This window comes from Tenebrio molitor, chromosome 3, assembly GCF_963966145.1.
Source record: "Tenebrio molitor chromosome 3, icTenMoli1.1, whole genome shotgun sequence".
In the NCBI taxonomy this organism is placed as follows: domain Eukaryota; kingdom Metazoa; phylum Arthropoda; class Insecta; order Coleoptera; family Tenebrionidae; genus Tenebrio; species Tenebrio molitor.
Window position 1 is genome coordinate 10,840,803 of NC_091048.1, and position 21,371 is coordinate 10,862,173.

At 33.3% G+C, this 21,371-nt stretch overlaps 3 long non-coding RNA genes across 3 annotated transcripts in view; 1 reads left to right on the plus strand and 2 right to left on the minus strand.

Annotated features, from left to right (window-relative positions):
• Positions 1-302: 302 nt before the first annotated feature.
• LOC138125769 (uncharacterized) lies at positions 303-1,151 on the minus strand. Its single transcript, XR_011157523.1, has 2 exons — positions 846-1,151; positions 303-751 (listed from the first exon to the last, which is right to left on the minus strand). It is a non-coding gene; the product is annotated as an uncharacterized lncRNA (long non-coding RNA).
• The window catches only part of LOC138125770 (uncharacterized), an 85,763-nt gene continuing 65,532 nt past the window's right edge, over positions 1,141-21,371 (plus strand). The window contains exons 1-3 of the long non-coding RNA XR_011157524.1: positions 1,141-1,160; positions 9,226-9,247; positions 9,462-9,613. This is a non-coding gene — a long non-coding RNA (uncharacterized lncRNA). The remainder of the gene's footprint in view (positions 1,161-9,225; positions 9,248-9,461; positions 9,614-21,371) is intronic.
• Positions 9,986-12,878, minus strand: LOC138126360 (uncharacterized). The gene is made up of 2 exons (XR_011157775.1): positions 12,568-12,878; positions 9,986-12,259 (listed from the first exon to the last, which is right to left on the minus strand). It is a non-coding gene; the product is annotated as an uncharacterized lncRNA (long non-coding RNA).

Below are 21,371 nucleotides of genomic sequence, written 5' to 3' on the forward strand. Positions count from 1 at the left end.
TTGGAAATGCTGGAAATAATGGAGAAAATAATTGCAAACCTGATCACAATCGTTCAAAATTATTAGTCCACTGGCTAGTAAAAGACAAATAGTTAAAATCTTTTTTATTATTTAAAATAAATGACATCAAAGCTGCACTTTTTGGGCCCCCATATCTTCAAATCTAAGAGGTATACCTCATTGAGTTGTTCCGCGAATTTTGGGGCACCCAGTATAGACACTGACAAATATATTGACAATTCAATGGTCTGATTTACATAGATTAAATTTTAAGTGTTCCAGTTTTATTTGTCCACCGACCATACAGTACAAAAATAAACATTTATTATACAACATTTCAAAGTAACAAAATATGATGTATAAAAAGAAATCTTATAAAATATGTAATACATATTAACCAAAATATATTCTACTAACATAATAAAACATAATAAACAAAAATAAAGAACTCTTCAATATATAAAAAAAAGAAAACATTATTATCACATCACCCAATAAAACAATAAAACCAGTACCAGTTGTCCTCCTACTTGCAGCAATATTTCTTATGACCAACAGCTTCCATGGTAAACTAGCTTCGATGTAACAGACAATACAAACAAAAAGCAGTGATCAGATGGACTTGACCCTGGAATAAAAACATATAACTTAATCAAGTGCAGTATCTGTATTTATCAACTTAACTTTACTTGTTGAGGCTGTGTGACAAGAATTTCATTTGATAATCCTTGGTTCCTGTTTGTTGACCGACCTGAAAAATAGATTTAATGTACAAACATGAAACACATGTCGGATAGCTTTCTTGAAGTTTCCCATTTCATTGAAAGCATTTTCTTTATGCTTACCTAGAATGACCTACATAACAATTTCTTTGCCGATTAACTCTGGAATTGCGGATCCTTCTTCCTAAAAAATTAAAACCGACACTCATTTAAGCGACACTAACCAAGAAAACTAAAACACGACAAAACCAAAACAAATCATTTGGCGCGAAAGGAACGTCATCTTGTCAATCAGAAATGTAATCGGGCGTCAGCGCGCTCAAATCCAAATACTTGCATATTATTGGTTGTTTAGATCCTCTTACCCCAACCAGTTCGTCATGGCACCCACAGACCCACAAACTAAATGTTATCCGTGGTTGCACGTTAAACATTGAGGTCAGGGGGTGTGCACTCTCACTATTTCAAGTAAAGTTGAGATTAGTTAAGCCTCGCGTCGTAAAGGTTGCCAGTGGCGCTAGTGTCGGAAAAAATTACAGTTACATTTACCATATTTGAACTTGAGATGTGGAGAGAGGTGTGAGATGTTAGTTACACATTTGGTAAATTGTGAGGTTAAAATCATTGTTGTGATATAAAACAACTAAATAATATGTGTAATAAGAGCTGCAAATTTTCTTTGTTATAAATGTATAGAAAATGGTGCGTTTTATCGCCAGAGAAGAGCTGATGGTTAAAATTCTGACAGTGCAAAAATATTGTTGGGTTTGTGATATACACTTCGATTAACAATCCAAATCTCCAGATAGTCCAAACTGACCATATCCGAGCCCCGACCTGTCCATTGCCGTTTAACTGACGGAATGAAGTAGAGGTGAATCCGATTTAAAATGTGTACCGACGAGACCGATAATGTTATATTAATTGTATATGTATCTTGTATTTGTAATACGTTTTTATAACAATACTAATTATTGTCTACATTTCTTTGTTTTCTTTATTTTATTTTGCGTAATTTTCCCCTTGTTTTGAAGGTCAAGTGTGCAAAATTTCATCAAAATCGGAGTAAAACTGTAGATTTGCATACAAAACAAACATTCAAACAAAGATCAAATTTGGCGCGGTTTTACGGAACCTTGGCGACGCTAGCGACCACGCGAAAAGCGATGGAAGGTAGAACTAAACCCAGTTATGTTGTTTATTACAAGCGTCTGCGGCCAGTCCACGGGGCAACCCAATCCCTTCTACTTATACAGTTGGCGGTATATTTAAAGCTAAATAAGTATTTATTTCATACTGTCCGGCATACTCTTGCTTACTATCACTTGAAAATTTGAGTCCCGTAAATGGAATATTATACATTAAAGTCCATTCATTTTGTATTGAACTTTTCAAGGTCAAATAATTTAAATTTTGGCACTGTAATTATGTTTTGTAAATAGTGACATGCATATAACCAACATAATGTGATTTAGCAATGCTCAATTCAACGTTTACGGTGTTTACCTGCATGTCACTATTTACAAAACATAATTACAAAGCCAAAAAATAAAATTATTTGACCTTGAAAAGTTCAATGTCTTATTGTTGTTGTTACTTATTATGTTTTATTACTGTTTTGTTATTTTGATTTAAATAGATTATTATACGAGTACAAAAATTGTCGATTCAATGAATGCACTTTACTTACTTTTGAAAGTTAACTTATGAATTATGATAAATTAAAAATAAAGAAAAAACTACAAGTAAACGTATATAGTTATTTAAATAATAAACAACTATTTTCTTTAACAAATAAATGCATTTCATTTTACGTATTGCTTTGCTGCCAATTTCCCATCATTTCTAGAGCCAATACGGTCTTTTCTGTGTTTAAAGGGTTTGAATATTTCTTTTGCTTTCCTTTATTTTTCTTTTTTGTTGAAGAAAATCTCTTTTGGGTCTCAATCTTCTTGTTGGATGGCTGTTGCAATGTTTTTGGAAGAGGAATGTCTTTTTTTGAAAGTGCATTTATGATACTTTCCAGAGGGGCTACTTGTTTTAAAACTGCTTCCAACTGTTCTTCATTTTCGACGGTGTTACACACTTGCAGGATCTTATCCAACATATGTTGCTTTCTTTTTTGAAAAGTGTCTTGCCTAATTTTACCCACTACACTTAAAATTGCACTTTCTTCTGTATTAGTGTCAGCTATATTAGGGATAACTTCGGGTGAATTATTCATTTCAATGCAAGTTGCTTCCTCAAGATGACTTTCGGCACAATTTTGATTGGTTGGAGTTTTATTTTTTAAAAACATGCAAACTAGATGAATGTGCTTGCACATGTTCCATCCGATAGAAAAGTCTATACAGGTGCACGTATAATCATGAATGCATGCGTCACAATCCTGACAACGTAAATTGCAAGTACAACTAATTTTTGTTGCTTCAACTTTATAAATATCGTTGCATTTAGTAGCAGATACATTCCAGAAATCACCTTCCTCTATTATTGTATTGTTAACCCCAACTGACTTTTTGTGAATGTTCCTTATACCGGGTGTAGAATTGGTTTACGAGACATAGGATTTTACATGTAAAAATAAAGAGTTTCAATTATTGACTCCCCTATTAATTTTACGGCAAAATAGTTAAAATGAAAGTTGGAGAGAATTAAAATTACTGTCTAATTTCGGTCTTACTTTTTTTCTAACATCTTGTGGTACTGAAAGAAAGGCAAGAAAAGAAGTTGACACAAAAACAGTAAAAAGCACTACTAAGCATGAAATTGTATTTCTTTCTTTAAATGTAATTATGGAGGATCTTTTTTAAGCAACTTCCAAGCAACATTAGCTTCAGGTTTCCCAGACCGATCAATTCCTGCCACAGAAACAATTGGAAGAATTGTAGAGAAGTTGAGCATTTAATGGAAGATACCTTTTCATTCATCCTGTAGTCCTGTACGACTTCATTTGAAGGGCAAATTAAAAGACAATTCAATAATAGAGAAACCATCCGACAAATACATAGTATTTTAAAAGTCAAATTTCATGGCTAGTGCTACTTTTTAGTATTTTTGTGTTAACTCCTTTCTTGCTTTTCTTTCAGTACCACAAGATGTTAGAAAAAAACAAAGAGTGGAATTAGACACTATTTTTAATTCTCTCTAACTTTCATTTTAACTATTTTGGCATAAAATTATTAGGGGAGCCAATAATTGAAACTCTTTATTTTTACATGTAAAATCCTATGTCTCGTAAACCAATTCTACACCCGGTAGAAGCTAACTTTGTTGAAATTTTTCCTTTATGTAGTACTATCAATCTATCAAACAATTTGTCTCTTATGAACTTCATCAGAACAGTAATGGCCTTGTCCATTCTCTTCACTTTCTTACCACCAAAATAAATATGTTTTAAGACCTTATGCATATTTTCCAAATTCATGTTAGTGTTTATTCCGCACTGCTTGCGGTAACAATAGGCCCATGTTGTACTTTTTTTTGCATATGCCTCAAAGTATCCAAAAAATTCCAGACATACGGGATCTGAACGTAACTCAATTAATAAATTATTAATCATAGCGTTAAATGTTGCTAAATCTGTTTCATGCATGATTATTTTTATTTTTTTGTAAATAATAGCCTGTTTCTCTTTGCCTTTTATTTTGCCTAAATTTTTTCGCCATGCCCTATCCACGTGCCAGCTGCAAAATAAACGATTTTCAACGGGCCCTATCACAGCAGTCCATGCGTTATAAAATGTATCGTCCATGTCAGACATAAAAGTCCTAGGCTTAATGAAGCTATCATGAAAACAATTTTTTATGGTTTTGAAATATATTTTCATAGCGACAGTATCTCCTCTATTTGAAAATAAAAAAGAACAAGGAAAGCCTTGCCTTGCGTCGTCCAAAACCATAACAGTATATAACTGAAAATCATAAGCATTAAGACCATGTGTACCGTCAATGCACACACAATCATTGCCAAATTTCTGCAGTATCTCTTTTTGAGCTTCATTCATAATAACTAAAAAGAAATCCTCCTTTTTAAGTTCCGGAAAATCTTCTAACAGTACCCCTTGGGGTTTATAGAATCGAATTAAATTAGAAGATATTTGCATATGTGTCACCCAAGCTTCGACACTTATATAATCATTTTTGTTCAAAATTGCTTCGTTGTTTAAATTATATGAATCCGCGATATTCCATAAATCCTTCCTAGTTATTAGATGAATTCGATCAAGTTCATTGTTGATGACAGAATCCCGAATTTCGTTCAAAATTTGTTCAAATGGAATTTTCAATGCAAGTTTTTGAGCTATATTTGCTTTATCGGATTCGCTAATATTTAAATGACCTAAATCTAATTCATGTCCAACATGAGTCTCCATATAATCCACCACAATATTCTGGTCTTTTGCATGAAGTACAATATTTGCTGGACAATGAGCATTTATTTTGTTTGAGCCAACTAATTTAGTGTGTCTAAGACCTTTGCTTTTTGAATGAAAGTAACCGTCTCGGTGACAAATATATGTTGTAATATCTGTACCATGTCTTGCTACATGTCGACTGCGAGTTGTTTTTATAAAATGTGACTTTGTAAGCTTTTCAAAATTTTCTTTCCAAGCATTAAACTCTTCAGTTGAATTAAAGTTCAACCTTTTTTTGGAAATATCCACTGCATGACTCACCTCGTAATGTCGAAGTACATCTGCTTTAGTTGACGCACTAAAGTCACAAAAAAAAACAGTTGATTTGATTTTTACTTTTATCCTGATCTTTATTGTGGCAATTATTTTCATGTCTCTTCAAATGATATTTTCTAGTAAATGTCTTTTTACACACACTGCATTCGAAACTTGATGTTTTTTCATGTTTCCACTTGTTGTGTGATAAAATAGCAGTCCTATTTTGGAAACGTTCTCCACAATTGTCACAAACATATAGTGTGATTTCTTCATTGCAGGTAGTAAAACTAGAAATTTGGGGGTTGCTGGTTAATGCAGAACTTCTTACATTAGATTCAGAATCAAAAAACTTTTCTGGAATAAAAAAGTGAAATAAAGGAAAAGTATGTACAGGTGTTTCAAAACTGCCGCCAAAACTTTACAGAATATGATAAAATATGCTATACTGAATAATAAAATAAATAAATCCTTTAAAAATATTCCGTTTTTGTATGTCTCCAAAAGATAAGAGTTGCAAAAGCTCACGACACCGTTATTAAAGTTGCCGATAATTAAAATCGTGATTAAAGTAAACAAAAACGATATAGATTTATGCAATTGCGAGAAAGAGATGAATTCGTCACCAAGGTAATTAGAGTCATGAATCATGATTAAATTTAATAAGGGTGTCGTGATACGTCCCCATGTATCTAAGCATTCTATGTGTGTAAAGTCCATTCACGTTGGATTTTCCTAGTCAAGGTCAAATAATTCAATATTATGGCGGTGTGATTTTTACTTCAAAAATGCTTTAGCTGTGTATGTCACCAATACGGGCTGATAAAGTAACCAAGTCATTCGTAGACTGTAGAGGTTATGTTATTCGCTATCAGCAAAGAAACAGTCATTTTTCAAATATTGTTTTTAGAGGATAACAGTAGGTAATAATACATCCATTTTGTTATCATTTGCACTAAAAATAGTGTCAGTTCTTAATCGGTATGATAGGATTAGGAACATACAATAGGTACCTAACTCCTACCTACTGGTGTTGTATTTTTCTGCTTGCGCTGTTGATTAAGTGAAAAAACCCTTAATGACTACAGTGATGACTGATGAGGAACCAGAATAAGTTATAGAAAATGAACCCAATAGAAAATTGTGTAAAGTTTCTTTCATTGGAAGCGATGGAAGTAAGGAATGCATCTAAATGATGGAACAAATTTGGCAATAAAATTTCAGTTATTCAGAGACACTTATACGTTTTGATTGTGGTTGTGACGTTTCAAGAATATATTGTTACAATTGCATCCCACAAAAGAAAGGTGTATTTTGATTTTTAATGATTTTTTTCTAATTTAAGTTTTTTCGATGTTCACATTACCTTTAAAATAACGTTGTATGTATTGTTAAAACTGCTCAATAAAAGTCGTAAATAGATTATAATCATGTTAATACATACAATACATTAAATATTAAAGGATTCTGACTAATTAATTTTCGAACTGAAGCTATTTTTTCTTGAGTCCGTATTAGCTTGCGGGTTTCGTCACATTACGTCAGTTGTGGAAGGTTAACGCAATTTTAAAATTAACCTTTTTTCTTTTCGCCATGGTAAAATCACCCAGGAATAGAATTTTATTAAAAAATCTGTGACTTTATTTCACACGTCAAACTAACATTCAAAATTAAAGACGTCAGATCGCTCTCAATCGCTCTATCACGAATAAAACACGATAATGTAAAATTTACTAGGAAAGGAGGCGCAGGCTTGCAACGTGACAACAATTTGGCAGAGAAAATCCAACGTGAATGGACTTTATGTGCATTCACATTATTTTAAGATGGGCCTACGGACATAACTGACATGTTCTATAAAAAAAAACTGTTTTCCTTCTTTTACAAGGCTTTCGAAACGCTCGTTTTATTTATTTTTTTTTTAATTTACATTTGGCAACATCGATTTACCTTATAATTTGCAATGTCCAAATATTAATCAAATTATACGGCAAACAGTGTCAAAAGTATAAAATCATACCGACGCATTAAAAAAAAAATCGTTTGATTACGATTTCGCGTTAATGTTGATATGGGAAATTGCCGTGTAACACTTTTTGGCGATAGTTTTGGAACACCTGTATAAAATAAGGTACCATGCCGGCCAAAACATTTTAGCCGTCATTTAAAAAAAAACATTAATTCTATTACTATTAATTATTACTAATACTATTATTATTAATTCTATTACTATTTAAACGTATTTTTTCAATTTTATACCGTCTTTACATGTGGAAAAAATTATGATAAATCGACTTCTTGATTTTTGAGGTGTACTCTATAATTTTGAAATTAACTGTAGCATAACATTGAATTCAGAAAAAAATGTATTATTCAAAAATGTTAAATTTGACCAGTCATCCCATTTAAAAAAAATCAAGTTGACCTTGTATCTGAAAAACAAATGACGATACAAAATTGAAAAAAACACGTTTAAATAGAATTTAAGTCCTCCTAAGGGTATATCAAGTTTAACGGAGATCCTACAAAGGGTTTTTCAAGGGTTTAAAATAATCAACTGTACTCATACTTAATAGCAACCCTGTATGTTGATATCTGACAAGTTTTTTGAGTTTTTAAGTGTAGTGAGTAAAATACAGTGTGGAAACTTTAATTGGAATAAAATTCACAACTTGGACATAGGCGGTTTTTGTAAAAAATCCCGAAACAGGTCGATTTTTGTTTTTCCTTGAGCACATTTTGGCGCATATGGTTTTTGCACATCTCCTCCCGGAAGTGCGCAACCACCCCTAACTTTTTTTTCAAATGGAAGGGTATACCAAGTGACACCTCGTTTGAAAGCCTACTTCGCAAGGGATTCAACGTACTATTTGTTTCCTGAATATTTTCAAACCCTACATGCTAAAAAATAAAAACCAATTTTACAAGTTGAATTCTATTTAATGCAACAAATACTCAAAATGGGTACCGTTTCTTTCTTGGCAAATTGAAAATCGATAGTATAATGCATCCCTTAGGTTTTGTAACATTTCGGGTGTGATTTGTCTAATTTCATGTCTAATACGTTGCTTAAGTTCTTCAATACTGTTCGGTTTTAGGCATGTTACTATCGATTTGCAATTGGACAAAAAACAAACGGTGCACATTTTGAACATTTGTTGCTTTTACATTTTTTTATTTTTTAGGACGTAGGGTTTGAAAATATTCAGAAAAAAAATAGTGCGTTGTATTTTTTGTGAAGTGGGCTTTCAAACGAGGTGTCACTTGGCATACCCTTCTATTTGAAAAAAAAAAGTTAGGGGTGGTTGCGCACTTCCGGGAGGAGATGTGTAAAAACCATATGCGCCAGAATGTGGACAAGGAAAAACAAAAATCGACCTGTTTCGCGGGATTCTTTACAAAAATCACCAATGTCCAAGTTATGAATTTTATTCCAGTTAAAGTTTCCGCACTGTATACTTCTCACAGCCTATTTCAATTCCAGATTTAATAAACACCCGTTATTTACATACCTTCGGAAATCATTGTAATATTTGCGATAAGAATACAGATTTTAATTGCACGAACAATACAAAATAACAAAACGAAATCAACTAAGTAGTTAGAGTCGTCTGCCACAAATATCTTTGATATAGGAACACAGCTTGAAAGTGCTGTTTGAGATTTCTGCGAACTCGAAACTGGCGGGCTCTGTTCGGGTACATTCGATCCCGCCGATGAGGTTCGTTGGGTTGCCCATACACTATCTCCAGAAGTCCAGACTCCAGACGTTTGTGTTGTTATTGGCAGGAGTGGGCTGTCTATATACCCAATCTTTAGTCTGTGATTGAGGTTATGGAGAGTGTGAGTGCGTGTAAGTTTTTATTTTTATATTTTGTTTGTTATGTTCATTATTGATTATATTTTGCATTATCACGGTCATAGTCGCTCACTTGCAATAGTTTGTTTGCCTACGGTTAAGATTTACTGATTTTGAATTTAGCGTGAGTAGCATTATTTTTAGGTTATGTTAACTTTTTGTTTTTTCTGCCGAACGTGTTTATTATTTATTCTTTTGTATTTTACAGAATGAACTGTGTCGATCAGTGGACCGTTGTGTGTGGTTTTTGCGAGATGAGTTATCATTCAGGATTTGGTATTTTGATACCAACAAACGGAGACATCAGGTTTGGAAGTTACTAAAGGACACCCGAAACAACTAGCAACTCACCACTGAATGGTAAGTTTCTAAGTTATTAATTGTGTCTTTCTCAGAATGTGATAAATATGTTCAGTAAGTGGATATGTATCCAATTATCACAGGTCATTGTTTCAGTAAATCGTCGCCTTAAAGTGTTAACCTGCTTAGTCCATTTTATCCAATTTTACAGGAGAGGCAAAAAACGATTTTGCAACAATTATTGTTGACAACAATTAATAAAATTTATTTTAAATTATGCATTACCAGCATAAAATTAATTCTAGTACTAAAAATGATAAAAATTATGATTATAATTGTATTTTTTAGTATTTTTTTGGAGATAACAGTTTATCAATATTTTAAATTGGTTTAATATTGGACTTAGCAGTTTTGGTGCAATGAAACACGCCCTAGGTATTTTATACGCCAAGTAACTTTATTAATATTCTAGATAGGTTAAGTATGAAAAAAAGAAAGATTACATTTCTATTCATGGGGAAGATCATCATAAAATTTGTGGTAGTCTACTGGCAAAGTTTTCTTAATTGCTTGAAGGTCTTCATATTTTTTAGCGGTTATTTTACGTCTTTCTGTGTATAGCTGCTTCAGTTGTTCCCAAGAATGTGTCTTAATTTTGGTGTTTTTCCGTTGAGGAATTCTTTTCCATTCATCAACGAAGCTGGCTTTGTAATAAATTTCACCTTCAGGTGTGTACCTCAAAGCACGAATGTCTGTGACTTTCAAATCACCTTTACCTCTTCCTGGACGGATTGTTTTATAACGCTGAATTGGGTCAAAATTTAAAAAAAAATCATGCGTCAAGTATTTTACTTGGTAGGGTGCAGGTTTCTTTCTTGCCTTCTGACATATAGGTACATAATCCGCTGGTAGATTAATAATTTTATCTTTGAGATTTCGTTCGATTGTCGCGTGAACCGAGTCGACTTCCATCTGTGTGTGGCCAGGTTCAAGGTATTTTTGTTCTATTACTATGTTATGAGCAACTGCTACGTTTAATAACACATTGGCCATAAGAGCGTTTCGATTTTGGTACCCGCAACCATCTGTGTACATTATAATAGTGCTCCTTTCATCAGTATCTGCTGGCATGTTGAGTAATATCTTCTGTTCAATAAAATACATCCAAATACTTGAAAATTCCTCAGCACCAAGGCCTCCTTCACACTCATTCCACACAAAACAATAAGCATTGGAATTCACCAAGTTGTAGAAACACAGATTGTGTACTTGAAGCTTTGTTTTGTAGTATAGTGTGGAAACTTTTGATTTTGGAGCCATTAACACAGCTTGTAAGTCTGCTGTAAAAACGTATTTTCGCTCCTTTTTATCCTTTTCCTTTTCTTCCCTTGCCTCCATTTTCCTTTGTACGTGCCTATTAAATTCATCTTCCAAAACTTGCCCCATTCTATAGCTAACACACTTCTCACATTCATCTTTTTTAGGGCGGAAAAGTGCAAAGTTTTTTTCATCAAAAGCTTTAGAGAACGATGCTATCGAAAGAGGCTCTTGTTTTTTTGCTTTGCACCAGTCTTTGACATAAAATTCGTAAACACTCTGCCGGGATTGCCATTCAGCCAGAAGATATTTTTTTTGAGATGTTGATCTACAATAGTGTGACTCCATAACTGGTAAAGTATCTAAAAATTGGAACAGGCACTCGTGACGATCTTTGAAAGGTTCCATTCCACTAGTTGACTGGCGTAGTATACTTGGAGTACGTGTCCCGAAAGAACTCTTCCAGTGAAGAATTGTCCATCGTCCAATCACGAGAGTATTAATGAACATGGTCCGGCAGACCCTGAGACATTCTTCTTGTACTCGTAGAAAATATTCTAAGGATTGTCCTCTTTTTGTTTCGTTTTCTTGTTTTCGGTTTCGGTGCCTTTTAGTTGGTACGGATTTAACCTGATTATTAATAACAACTTTTTTTTCGCCCCATGACATTTGCCAAAATGACTTAAAAATACGCTGTCTTTCGTGTTCATTGATTAAAGAACATTTCATAATACCTCGTTGTTTTGATTTACATTTGCATCTTGGTTTCATAACCCGCGGCTCTTTAGGCTTGTCATAGCACCATTTTCCATCTTGTTTCGTTCTACCACAATAACGTTTACCACTTTCTCTTAGTTTTTTGTTTTTCTCGCTACACCATGTTGACTCCTGAACTTGGAAGCGTTTTTTACGTTTTTTACTTTTTTTTGGATATCCATCTGAAGATGAAATCGAATCCGTGTCCGAATATGGAACCAAATTCTTATTGATTTCGCTACCATCAGATATTTCTGACATCGTTGATTCTATAGGATAAATTTGGGATTGTTCTTGTCCTTCAGGGTAGTTCACTTGACAAGGAAGCTCTATTATGATATCATTTAATAATGGAACATGCTGTGTTTGAACATCTTGGAAGTCAAAATCGCTACGGGTGGGCAGAAAGTCTACAAAATTTATTTCGACGTTTTGGACAACTTCAAGATTATTGTTTGATTCGTTTGCTTCCCCCGTGGATTGAATTATCGTAACAGCTTCATCTGCATTCAATTTTATGTTTTCGTTAAAATTATTATATTCAGTTACATGCACTTGTTCATTTTCTTCAAAGTTGTGAGCGTTTCTTGTTGGTTTGGTTACCATTTCTAACATTCGTTTAGCACGTGACATCTGGAATTAAAAACCTTAATTCAGGACTAAGTACTAAACAGGCTCAATTTTTATCATTAATCAAAAATATTTCGCGAAACTCATCAACTACACAAATTTCTGGATTAATAATAATTAGACAAGAAACTTTATTAAAATAGGCAGTAAGTTGGTGAAAAGCTGCTATATTCCAGTTATTCAAAAATAATAAAGCGGAAATACTGACAAGTCCCTTTGTGAAAATAAACATGATTTTAACCCTAATTTATTGGCACAATTCACAATTAAACTTGACAACAATTATTCAATAATTCCAAAAGTAGACTTACCTTTAACACAACAGTTAAATGACCACAAAGAATGGTAAAAACTGACAGTATTTCACACAAACCCGCGGCGCGTTCCTGTGACGTCTAGATTTTCGAGGCAAAATGCATGGTTGCCAAGGACTTGGCTGTTTTACGCGGTAAAACAAGGCGGCCGGACTTAGCTGGTATACACATCATGCAATATTTCAGTTTTCAGAGGCAAAATCGGACTTAACTGTTTAACGAATCCAAAGAGTTTAATACAATTTGTATGTTGATGATAAAAACTCATTTTTACATAAAAGTGGACTTAGCAGGTTAACACTTTAAGGCGACGAAATATTGGAGCAAATTGACAATAAGTTAATTATTTGACATGTCAGTAGCAGTGTTTGTAAGAAACCACCCTGCATTTGTCTAGTGTAAGATACCTCAATTTGATTTCAAGAATAGGAAAGATTTACCCAACGAAAGATATGTTTTAAATATGACCGGAAATAGTGTTAACTAATATGTCACACAGGTTTGCACATTAGAACCAAGTACAAAGACAACGTTGCGAAGAAAACTAAATCTTGTTATAAAAAATTGGTAACGGTTTTGCAAAGTTTTTATAATTTTTCCAAAGTTTGACTCCATCTGTGGTCATAATACGAGTCTAGAGCTCGTGCCAACTCTCATGATCGATGACCTTGACAAAAGCTGCGCGAAGGCGGAGCCTAATTTTGATAAGTGAAACGTGAAAACATCGGTCGTTTGGTTAGAAATTTCAGAGTGGCGCCAAATTTAAATGTTGCACTCTCCAACGGTTTGGACTAGAATGCCCGACTTGTCGTCAGATAAATATCAACATAAATTAGTTCACAAGCCTGCAAAATGTAAAGTGAATGGAAACAAAATTTTCAACGCTTTCTTAAAAGGTTTTTATTTATTTACTTAAGTCAACAACTCACAACCCAAATCAGCTAGATTTGAACTAGAGCTACCCCCTTGAACTTCTTTTTCGTCAACCTCTTCTTCATCTGATGCCAGAAAGAAATCAGACTCGTCACTTTCTTCGCCATTAATGGAAATTATTAGGTCTTCAACCTCATCCACTATATATTCCCTTTTCATGTACTCCACTTCAATTTTCTCCACATGAGAACAAATGTTCTGCCATTGTTGTACAGTCACTGCTTCAAATTTCGCTTCTGCCAATTTCCTGACATCATCCAACTTGAACGTTGTGTTGTATGCTGCCACATGATTTTTCACAAGCGCCCATATTTTCTCGATGGGGTTTAGCTCCGGATGGTATGGTGGCAACCTTAGAACTGGTATGTTCGACTCCGCCAATATTTGATCTATTTTATAGATTTTGTGTACAGGCTTGTGAACTTTAATTATACCATACAATTCTGCCTTGGTGCATTTCTGTTCAAAGAAAATTCCTCTCTCCATTAGCCACTTTTGCATGTCAGCCTTTTTCCATGCAGACGTTGGACTTGCTTGTACTGGCACATTGTGGTAGGAAGCATTGTCTACAACCAGCACAGATTTAGCACTAACATTCTTCACAAATTTTTCGGTCAGCCACTTCATAAAATTTTCGCTGTTCATTTCATGATGGTAGTCTCCACTTTTTGTCCCAGATTTAAAAATTGTCAATGCATTTGGCACAAATCCTGTTGCACCTCCTGCGTGCAGAATAATGAGGCGTGATCCTTTTCCCACTGGGGCCTTTAAACACCTATTGGAACCATCATCCCATGCTAGTGGTGAAGTGTGCGAACTATGTAGATATGTTTCGTCACAATAATGTTCCACCCTTCATCTCTGTACCGCGTTATCCTCCTTAAATATTCTACCCGTTTCGCCTTGATGTCAAATTTTTCAACCAATGTTTTTCTGTTGTCCTGTGTTTTCTTCCAACCGAAACCAATTTTATGCACCAGACGTCTAAATGAACGGATTTTTCCTGTGAAATTAACACCTTCTTCATCTTTCACTGCTTCAAATACAGCCTTCATTGTTGGTCTTCTTTTGTGAATATCTGCTTATGTATAAATAATGTTTCGAATAATTTCCTCTTCGTACTGATCCACAGATTGTTTAGGCTTCGGTTGATTAATTTTCTTCCTCGGAGAAGTAAATTTGGAACCTACTGGTTTGTTTTCGGCTTCCTGAATGATCCTCCTCAGAGTGCAGATTCCAACACCAGTAGCTTCTGCAACCCTTTCTTGTAAGCGGTTTAATGGGATTGAAACTTCTCCACAGTCTTTTTCATTTTTCATAAATTTATACACATTATAAATTATTTCCCGTCCTTGACTGTGAACCACTTTCTTTTGATTGCTCATTCTGATGAATGACACTCAAAGATTCTGTAAAGAGTACAAGTATTTTAGGTTAAAAATCAAGCACAATTAGGTGTGTTATACTTACAATTGCAATTATGCAGATTAATGGAGTCTTGAAAAAGACTGTTTGTAAACTCGGAATAACAATAATGGAACGGAAATCAAAAAAACAAGGAAGCAAACACGGAGAGCGGAGGTTAATCACGAAGATCGGACAACACAATGAAAACAAACATTGAAAATCCAAGGTCCAAAACAAAAAGTCGAAAACACCCCGAGTTTTGCATCCCAGAGTTTTGTGGTGACAGTACCCATGTTTTTAGTTCGACTCGTACAGCCGCGTTTGTACTCATTTTGGTTTCTGCGTCATCGATCATGAGAGTTGGCACGAGCTCTAATACGGTGTGATCAAGAATGACTGAGTCTGTTGGTAACAATGAAACTTGATAAATTTGAAATTTACCGTCAAAGGTTCATTTTTGTAATAGCAAAAACATAACTGGCATAACCAAAAATGTTTTTAATGTCGTCTCAAGTTAAACAATTCAGTCAGCACAAATTACGAGACAAAAAACACCAGCACTTTTCAGCTGTTTCATTGCCAACAGACTCAGTCATTGTTGATCACGCCGTAGATTGTTCCCTGATTTGACAAAACTGGATATTACTAGATCAGATAAAGGGTAAAGTTGTTTTAGTCGTACTACTTTTCACTTTTTACTTTATATGTAGTGCCCACTTTTCCATTGATTATCGAACTATTGCATCTTATGGAAAAAATTAATAATTTGCTATAGTTTGTCCAGCGAGAGGTTGGTTGACATAAAAATCACTAAATTCTACGTAGAGGAAGTAGTACCTAGCGCACGTAAAATTTGAAATATAGCCTCCAAGCCGTAACATTTTTGCCCTGAAATTATGGTCTAATTAATGTATTCTAGTTCATTTTGTAGTGTTGGGTTAAAAAATGTAAAACGTCCCAATCTCGTGCTGGACGAAGTATGCCTGCTGCTTATATTAGCTACGATTTAAGGAACTTCTACCGTAAATTGTATGTAGGTACCACTATGGCTCGTAAATTGTTCCGGTTATTTTACGGTAGGTACAATCGTGTAATATCTATTCATTTTGATTGTGACCACAACGAAAAACATAGTAGGCGCTGTTTAGCTGTGTGCTGCATACGTTTTACACTAAATGTTTGTGTGATGTGAACCTGATGTGAAAATGTCAGAATTGTCAAAACTTGACCAGGGTAGTAAAGCAATGATTTTAATGTATTTATCAATATTAATAACGGAAATCAATATTTGAAGTAGGAGAAACTAAAAACGTTTGTCTGATTCTGTGATCACGTCTGTTGAAAAGTGGGGTTATATCCAGGTACAGATTATTTAACGTAAAAACTTCGAAATCACCTCATGCAATTCTCGATATTAATGAAGAACGAAGGAAATGGTCATTTGGCAGTAAGACAAACGCGAAAAATGCCTGGGGATAACTAATCAGAACTTTCAATTAGCATTGATTAATACAAATATTTTCAGATAAAAACTAATCAGACAGAAAGTTCAAAAAAATGATTTACAGGGAATGAAAAGGCAGAAGGTATCAAACTACAACCACAGTAGATTTACTCATTCAGTAGGGACAGCTAGGGTCGGCACCTTTGATGTTTCGTCAGCCAAAATTTTTAAGAACATGGCGGTATTGGCGGTCCTTGCTAGAAAATGCCATAGATGGCAGCATCATCGTTCGCGGCAATTTCGGTGATTTTTCAAAAACACGTATTTACATACGTTTATTTTGATAGATATAATGATAATACAAACCTTCTTTTAAGTAAACAAAATTGTAATTTAGACCGCATTAAATAAATAATTAAAAAATTAGTTTGCTATATTAAATAGGTAATTAGTATGTAATAAGATGGGTTGGTAAGTAGGTACAAAAAAAAATCATCAGAAAGTAAATACTTAAATAATTTATTATTAGCTATGTGCTCCAAGAAATCAAGTACAAGTTAAATTATTATACAAAATAAGGAAAATATATCTGGTGTACATATCAAAAGCTATCAATAATATACACTCTTATTTTCTGTTTAAAATTTAATAAACCATTACATGCCTAAAAGGGCCAGTTTACAGAAACGAAATTCAGTTAATCGTAATCAAATGCGAGGTTAACTGAACATGTGCCTAGATTGAACAAATCGAAGTTTCGGATTCATGGGTTAATCGCGCATTAAAATTCAATTCGAATTAAATCTTTAATTCTCTTTCTATAAACTGGCCCTTAATATCTAGTGGTAACTGATTAAACAACATATACAGGTGCGTCCTAAAAAACGCCGCAAGCCATATCTCCGTTATTTATCGCTAGATTTAAATAAAACAAAAACTGGAGTAAATCACTTTAAAATACTACAGTGTGGAATAAAATGTTACCTTTGCATTACCCTTGTAAAAATACGAAATGCCGCTCTACAAAAAAAAGAAAGCCTAACCTCAAAATATTCCAAAATTCCAAATGTGATACTGCGAAGGGATGATATGAATGCAAAGTAGAGATTGAAATTAAAAAGGAGCTAACAAAAGCAAGTCACAGCTAGTGTTGAAAGTGGCCACCAACGTTTGTTAATTCAATTTAGTAAATTGTAACAATTATTGTCAATTCGATTGATGACATTTATTGACAGAACTAATAGTTCGGCACAAAAAGTAGAGCGGTACAGGAAACATGTGCAAAAATTCCAAAGGTACCTAACTAGATGTAAATCATTTTATTCCACACTGTATAAGCACAACATAGACAAGACAAAGTCAAGATTTAACATACACATAAACTAATAAACAAACAAAATAACAGTAAATTCATGTCAACGGCGCTTTCCAATTCGACTCGTGCAAGCAGTTGTCAAATTCATTTTTTTGAATGAATTAGAATTTTTAATAACTGCCTAGCAACTTAAAAATTTTCTGGTTCAAACCTTTTCATCCACAAAAAACACTCTTTTCATGCACTTAATATAAAATAGTTATTTTTATATTAAGTGCGCGAAGAGAGTGTTTTTTGTGCATGAAAAGGTCTTTTACGCCGAGACGAAGGTCGAGGCAGTATAAGCCTTTGAATGCACAAAAACATCATCGCGCACGAAATATAAACAATATTTTTTCTATAATTGATTCAAAAAATTGAAATTAAAAATTCAAATTTTTGAAGGAACTCTGAAGTTTCAATGCAGTGACCATGTTGCTAGGTAACTAATAAAAAACAGTGCGTGAAATGAAAAACAGAAATAGTCGTATGCGTGAAATTGCATTTCACACACTGTTTTGTATGGTTTCTATGGTTTCGATCTTACTAACAATGCAAAAAAAATACGCGTTAGAAAATGACCCACTTCAGGCACAGATAACTATGCGTGAATTTCAATTTTTTGAATCAATTATAGAAAATAGTTATTTATGATGTAAGTGTTAAAAGTGAGATATTATTTTGTTAAGTGTGTAAATAAAAATCACTTTTAACACGTCCATCATACATCTATTTTTTATACAACTGGTTTGCATTGCATTAAAAAACGCAGTCGTATTTTTGATGTTTATTTTAATTTCTGCGGCAAAAATCAGGTAGCTAGTCTTGTATTGACATTTGTTTATTAGAAACGTCAAAAAAGTTTTCATTACGTTTTGTAAAACACTTTCAATTCCACATTATTGCATTCGTAAACATGTAATGCAAAGAAAACGATGTTAACGATGCCGATATCGACGACATATTTCCCGCAGATATTGAAAAAGTGGCAAATAGAGCCACTTTAACATTTATAAATAAATAAAAAAAAAAATAACTAGGGTTAAAATTTTTTTTTTTTACTAGTGTTAAAAATACGCGGTAAGTTATAAAGAGCAATTTTTAATCAAATTAGCTTCCACTAAAAACGTCACTTTTAATGTCAGTTGTATAAAAATAACTATTTGAATATGTACAGCTGAATTAAAAGAACGGGAAATGTCAAAAAAATGTTAAGTTTGTTTTCTTTCATTTTTGTCGTAGTTTGAAAATGGCTTTTAGAAATAGGTTAGAATAATTTGACGGTATGTTAGTTTATAAATAAATAATTCAATGACATTTTAAAAAATTATTTGATAGGTACTGTCAAGTAGACAACTAATTGACAAATATTTAATTTATATATTACTATGCCGGCCAAAAAATTTTGGCCGTCATTGTCTGTCAATTCAAAAAAAAAAAATTGTAATCCATGCTTTATTGTCATCATGATTACCGTCTTGATTATGAACGTTATTTTGTGGGTGGTAAATTTCACAACTCAAAATTATTTTGTCATTTCTACTACACAGAACGTTTACCTCAGGTTATCTATGTACGATTGCTCTAATTTTGTTTATTCATGTCGGATTTTTGGAATATCTGAGTCAGCTTCAAACAGTTTAAATTGATGATTGATTTTTCTGTGTATAAAATCCATATTGCACATATCAAAATAAGGAGTTACAGTCATTGATTAATTCGCTCTAAAGTATTGTGGTAAACGAGATGGTTCCGCAATGTCTTGCATACAGTCAACAAAAATTAACACAAGCAGTGCAAAAATCAATTATCATTCCAATATAGGATTGAAATCTTCTTAAAGATTAAATTCAGCCCATTTAGGTATACGAAATGTTTACAAACTATTTGCTATATATGTACTTAGGAAACAAAATGATGCGATAATTGTTGTGCGGTGTGTAATATACCTTTTTGAATTTCAACTACCAATGTGTTACCTAAATCCAGAATTTTTAAATTTTTAAAAAGAGATTGCGGTACTATTCCCGTTGCTGAAATTATAAGTGGTAAAATCGATTTTTTTTCTAAACAACAAAGATTTCTCATAGCAACGGAGAGCTCTAAATATTTATTAAGGCAGTAGCTAATTCATTTGTGGTATGAGTGCTATTATATACATATATATTTATAAATTAAACAATCAAACATTGGAAGGTACGAGTATATCTTTGTTTACATTGTATTGCTGTTAATAATAAAAAAAAAAAAAAAATAATTTTTTACAATAATTGATTTTTTTGTCTGAAAATTTTTTTTTTAATTTTTATTTTATGTGAAAATTTATTTACATGAAAATTACGAATGCGACCAAATGATCATCTTTCTACATATTTTTTCCCCTTTTTCATTGGTCACCTTAAAATTTCTATTAACAAATTTCAAACAACAAAATAGTCGCATTCTAGAATATAATTTTAATAAATAAGTGTGAGGAAAGTGCTCGCAAGGATGTTTAAGAAGAATCTTCGAATAATGGCTTATAAAATCATCCAAACAATTTTTTTTCAACACAATTTCTTCAAAATTGTTTTTGAATATGTCCTCTAAATGACAAATGTAAAAAAAAAGTTATTATTTGGCATATATAAATTTTCAAACGTACCCATATTTTTATTTTGATATGCTCTAAAATGGGAATATAAAGTAGTTTCGTCCAAATCCTGGTGCTCATTGGCATACTTTTCACAGATATCACACTTATGAACGGTTAAACATTTTCTGATGAGGTATCCGCAAGTGTACCTTATTGAGTTTTGCTCAACAGCGTGTAACTGGTAATCACAGTCTTTAATTTCAACAATATTTGAAGAAGTATCGCCAGCAGTAGCATCATTATATCTATTAACTTTGTTAATTTCTACATTAAGAATTTTTTCCAAATCTTGAGCGCAGTTTTCGGAACCGGTAGAACAAAAAAGTTTTCTGAACGCCCGTTGAAACTGAATCGGAGTGGGATTGATTGAATTTCCCGCTTGCTGGCGAACAGATCCAAAAAAATTTTCCAAAGCATCTTGGCATAACCTTCTAGTGAGTAAAAATTCAAATCCACAAGGTTTTAAGCACTGATACCACAAATGAATTGCTGCCTTAATTGATATTTTCCACCCTCTTATGCACTTAATGCGATTTGTAACATCGATGTTTTTTTTACTAAAAACCTTAACATTATTTAAAAACAGTGACATGTCATTTAAAAAATTAATTTGGTAATCTAGTCCCTTGAATGCCCTGTTGAATTCTTTTGCATCTTTGGTTCTAATAGAATTAAGAATGTCAAAAAGTTTATCAAACCGTTCAATACATTCAATTGTTGCTGTGGCTTCTGGGGGAAGTTCGCCGAGAGCAACATAGGTGGTCATTGCTGCTGCAACCCTAGCACTTAATACATGCGCCGCCAAAAACACTTTCATTTTTTCAGGGTTTGACGGATGTACGTGTGCATCAGTTAACTTAGGAGCTAACCTGTTTAGTGCGGATTTATCTTTGTTGTAAAAATTAACAACATGGGACCACGATGTAGATTTCCCATCAAAACAAAAAATATGTTTCATCAACATATTTCTTGTTGCTTTTAAAAGATGAGGAACGGCAAACATATAAACAACGTCTTCCCCATCTACT